Source organism: Pelobates fuscus, chromosome 8 (genome assembly GCF_036172605.1).
Source record: "Pelobates fuscus isolate aPelFus1 chromosome 8, aPelFus1.pri, whole genome shotgun sequence".
NCBI lineage: Eukaryota > Metazoa > Chordata > Amphibia > Anura > Pelobatidae > Pelobates > Pelobates fuscus.
Window position 1 is genome coordinate 63,790,131 of NC_086324.1, and position 6,000 is coordinate 63,796,130.

The following is a 6,000-nucleotide window of genomic DNA, read 5'->3' on the forward strand; positions in this document are numbered from 1 at the left end:
CTCCCTTCTTCAGCAGACCCTCCATTTACCCCCCCCCCCCACTTCCCCTGCACACCCTTTATTTCTATACCCCCCTACCTGCTTGCTGCGGCCGCAGTCACAGTACCTATCTGAATCTGACAGAAAGTGCTCTCTCAGTGAGCATTTCCTTTCAGACTGCTCGGCCACGCTACACACAGAGGCAGGAGGGAAGCAGCACAGCACATTGCTCCCCTCCTGCTGGTTAGCCTGTGACCGCGGGTCCTGGCTGGTGCTGCTGTGCACTGGCCCTAAATCTATGCTGGCGGCCAAAGGTCGCATGGAGGTGTCCACCCCTGGAGTGACGGGCCCTGTCGCAGCTGCGACCCCTGCGACATGGTAGTTACGCCACTGTACACATAGCATCCTCCCCACACACATAACAAACTCACACAAGCTTTCCACACACATAACATATAAAGGCACACATCCTCTTTACAGACATAACACATACAGAAAACACATACAGAAAACACACAATCAACACATAACCCCAAACACCACCTCCCCTTACAGAAAGGATAAACACAGCAACCTACATACACTTATAAACACAGTCACTCCTTACAACAGGCAAGCCTCCTCATACTTGGAGCAAACACACAACAGCCTCCCCAAACACACAACACTATAAGCAGCATTCTCCATCCACACACAAATAGCAGGAAAGAGGTAGGTAGTCATCTAATTATTTTTGTTCTCAAGCCCTGGGTGTATTTTGGACCCTATGAATCCCCCTGACGCCTGATCAATCAAGAGAAGAGCCAACTGCATCTAACCCAAGATATAATCTTTCTCAGCGTTAACACAGTGAAGGCCACATTGACCTATTCTGATGAAAGGTTAGATTGACGTAATCTGATGAAAGGTTCCAGAATCTGTTGGAACGGTTAAGATCATTCTTAACACTTGGCGCAGCATCCGGACACTAGCATCCATGATAAGCCTTGTCTGATGGGCACAATGGCACCAGTGAAACCTACTTGTTCAAGGCATTTAAGTCCCATGAGGAAATACTCCTGCCATTAAACATCTGGGAGCTAAAGCAGCCTTTTAGGCATATCTACAGGAAATGTGGGTTTGTGTTAACCTTAGTATCCTCGAAAATAATAATATTTTGCCAAAAAGCTCCTATAATTTTTTTTAAGACGTCTATGGGATTTTATTAGAATTATTAGAATTTCATATCCTTATTGTCCTTCATGTGAAGAACCGTTTCCATTGTTGTAGGTGAAACCCCTTTTACCTGGGTCCTATTGGATGTCCTCCTGTTATTTGTACAGTCATGTTAATATACAGATTGTTTAACTGCATATTTTTGTGTAATCTCATAAATTCACTTTTGAGGTAATTTTTATAGTTTAAACAAAAGATCCCAAAGTAGCATGTGGCATTTTCCATCCAAAATAGTGACCATTAGCATATTTGTTTGCGGGACAATATTCAGCTATAGTTCATAATAAAGACCTGTTCTGAGACAGGTTCAGAGACAGGAAACAAAATTAATAAGAGTAAACCTGTCAAGACAGGTTCAATATAAGAGAGGTAAACATAGTGATAACATCTCCTTAAGCAATGAATACATATTTTAATATAAAGATATGTTATATTATATATTGTATTAGAAGACATGTATTCAACCCTTACACACACACTGCATACACACACTAACACACACACTCTGCATTCACTAAACTAACACACACACTGCATACACACATTAACACACACACACTGCATTCACTACAAAACACACTCTGCATTCACTACATTGACACACACACTCTGCATTCACTACACTAACAAACACACTGCATTCACTACACTAACACACACTCTGCATTCACTACACTAACACACACACACACACACTGCATACACACACTAACACACATTCACTACACTAACACACACCCACTGCATTCAGTACAAAACACACTCTGCATTCACTACATTGACACACACACTCTGCATTCACTACACTAACACACACACACACTGCATACACACATTACACTAACACACACACACTGCATTCACTACACTAACACACACTCTGCATTCACTACACTAACACACACACATACACACACACTGCATAAACACACTAACACTAACACACATTCACTACACTAACGCACACTCTGCATTCACTACACTGAAACACACTCTGCATTCACTACACTGACACACATTCTGCATTCATCACACTAACACACACACACTCTGCATTCACTACACTAGCACACACACTGCATTCACTACACTAACACACACACACTGCATACACTACACTAACACACACACTCTGCATTCACTACACTAACACACACTCTGCATTCACTACACTAACACACACACACACTCTGCATACACTACACTAACACACACACACTCTGTATTCACTACACTAACACACACTCTGCATTCACTACACTAACACACACACACTTTGCATCTACTACACTAACACACACTCTGCATTCACTACACTGACACACACTCTGCATTCACTACACTGACACACACTCTGCATTCATTACACTGACACACTCTGCATCCACTCTGCATTAACTATACACACAGCAACCACTACACAAACATCCTGTATTCACAGTACACACTACATCCACCACACATTCAAACACTCTGCATTCACTATACAGAGACACTGCATCTAATACACACACTACATCTACTACAGACACTGCATCCACTAAACACATTGCATCTGGTACACACAAACACCACATCCACTACACAAACACACACTACATCCACTACTCAAACACACTGTGTTCACTATACACAATGCATCCGCTTCACAAACACACACTCTGCATTCACTGCACAAACAGTATCTAATACACACAAACACTACATCCATTACACACATTCTTATTCACTTCCACTATACACACCACATTTGCAGCGGACTAGGCAGGAGTCCTGTGGGCGGACTCGTGGGCTGGCGGGGGGAGGGGGCGGGGGGGGCCCAGACCTTGTGCTTTGTCAGGGGCCCCAACATTTCTGGTGGCAGCCCTGCCTTACATCTTTCCAAGCTGCTCCACCATTACGCCAGAATTGTGAGTGCTACACTACAAAAACGACTAAAACTAGACTAAAAACAAGTCAGATGTCTAAAATATCACTAAAACTAAAATGGCTTTTTAGTCAAAAGACTATGACTAAAACTAAATTGAAATTTGCTGCAAAAATTAACACTACACTGAGGGGCTGTGGAAGGAGCAAAAGAGAAAGACCATGGCTTGGGAGAGAGTCGTCTAGGGGAGTTGGGAAGATACAAAGAGACACAGAGGGGCTGGGGAAGGGGCACAATAGACAGAGGCTTTAACTAAACCCATTAGATTTTAGTCTTGTCAACTAAAATCTAGTGGAGATTTAGTCGACTAAAACTAGACCAAAACTAAAACAATTTAGAAAACTAAAATACAACTAAAACTAAAATGGCTTTTTGGTCAAATGACTATGACTAAAACTAAATAGAAATTTACCACCAAAATTAACACTTCTACACTAATGTAACACACAGTCACTGTTCACTCCTACATCTCATACCACCTTCTGCAAATTTGGTGTTGCATGTGGGCACTTATCCTGCCAATATGCTGGCATTATTGCAATTCTCTGGGTTTTTCACTCCTTTTCTATATTGAATTAGCTGAGCCTGAAATGTCCTTGCCACAGGAATAATCACAGCAACTTTGGTGCATGTGCTGTGCTTGCTGTGAGGAAGAGCAGGAGAACCGCTTGGAGTGTCAATCAACTCTCATCATACATTAGTCTCTGTATGAAGGCCATTGATTGACAATTGAGGGAGCTTCTTACTATTTAGAATCACTTAAAATTCTCTAAATTAGCAAGAAATTCTGCTAGTACAGTGTATATATACATGATATTCTATTTGATGTAAAAAATAAGCTGTTCCCTGCACCATGGCAAATACACAGGTTTTATGCATAGTGTTGTTTGTTCTTAAACTCGGAAAAAAGTCAAAGTCGCAAATTATCAGTGTTTCTCTATTATTTGACCTTTGTATGAACTGTTCTTTGTACTAGTAATAGATAAAGATAATCTGATTAAAGAAATTATACAAACAAATTATACTTTTTATGTCTTTATAAAATTTATTAATCTAACGTTTACTGTCACTGAGTACATCATTTACTAAACTTTCTATTATTTAACCCCCATCCCCCCTGAGTAAAGAAAAAATAAGTTAGAGTTCTCATTAATTGCAGTAATTATATATCTCTCAGACATGATTCTAGCATGGGATGCAGGGTGTCAGGGTAGTTGGACAACCCATATCATAGTACTTTGAGGAGAGAGAATCAGTAATGCCACATGTTAAGTTATTCTTACTCATAGCCCACCACTCTTGCTACTGGTTAATAGATTTTCTGGGTTCAGGTGCACCCCACTATGTCATTTTAAACCCTCACCACAATAACATTGGGTGAAGATACAGGGCAGACCATGGAGAGAGCATATGACAGAGGGCTGCAGTTCCTCTGTGGTACTCATACACCACTGCACATGGGTGTGAAATTAGGGGGACCAACAGTGGCATTGCTAGGGGAGCATGACTGTGACGGACCGCCTGGCACCCCGACTGGGTGCCTCCGTCAATTGATGCTCCTAGTGCTCACCAAGGACTCCAAGCACTCCACTAGACACCATCAGCACCGTAGACCCCACAAACCGCCACAGCTTGGTTGGGGTCTTGCCGTCCTACACCCACCCTGGACCCAAGACCAGGATCCAGCTTCCAGTGGGTGAACCTCTCCTACTCCAGAGAGTATAGCAGGAACAGCTCTTATAAGAGCTAGTGATTAGAACCCAGGGGAGTCTAATGAGTATAGCAATCCCCAGAGTGAATTTAGCTGTCCCCTCCACACATGAAACAAGGCTCTATGTTGAGGGTTAAGAGGAATTGATTTTAATGGTGCCACACTTGGCCTTATATGACAATCCCAGTCATGGTGTAAAAATATGATTACTAAAACACTTGGTACTGGCTTGGTACAGAGCTGTTTTTTTTTTTAAATACACCTTAGGTGTGAAGCCTCTGGTTTTTTTGGCACCTAGCAATGTCCTTGGGGAACCAGAGCACCAGCCCTGTTAATGGAAGTCCACGGAATTCACAAATTAGGTCAAACATAATTATTTCCCATCAAACAGTTTAATGGTCACCCACCTTAACTTTAGAATCCTAATTCTAATAGACACATTTGATCATTTTATTTTTTTGGCAGATGTTGAATTGCATCAAAGTTTAGTCCAACATTCCTTTTATTCTTCACATTTTAATTAAGCTAGTAAATAAAAACTAGGGTTTTCTTTTTGGGTCAGGTTATAAGAATTTCTCTGGTTTGTGTTGTTCATGTCTATATTTAAAGCTTACTGATTTGCATCCTTTGTTTGAGGAGGATAAAACAGTTTTGGGATCCATACTTAATCTGAAAATGTAAAATACCTTGAAGATGTCAGGACAGTGAGATCCAACATGCAGATATATGCTGAGATAACGTATGCAGGTCCTTAGGATGGCTGGACTTCATGTAGGTAAACAGAGAATAGTCAGGGACAAGCCAGATACAAGAAAACCAGAAATCAGAAATAATGAGTAGCAAGAGCCGATTCAAGGAGTACAGAAAGGAGAGTAGTCAATAATAGCAGAAATCAGAACCAGAATAATCAATACAAATAATAACACAATATTGGAAGCTATTAACATTAACAGGGCATAGAACCAAGCCCTAAGTAGCTATCTAAAATGTAGCCATGCCCCCAAAACTTCCAGGATCTCTGATTTCTACATTACGTGACCTCATTGCATCATGACGGAGCCATAGCAGCGAGCATTCAGACCTCTGGGGAGAGTGGAAGAACCCTGAGAGAGGTCACAGGTAGGTATTAGATGTTCAGGAGGGCATGCCCCAGGAGCCTGGATACAAG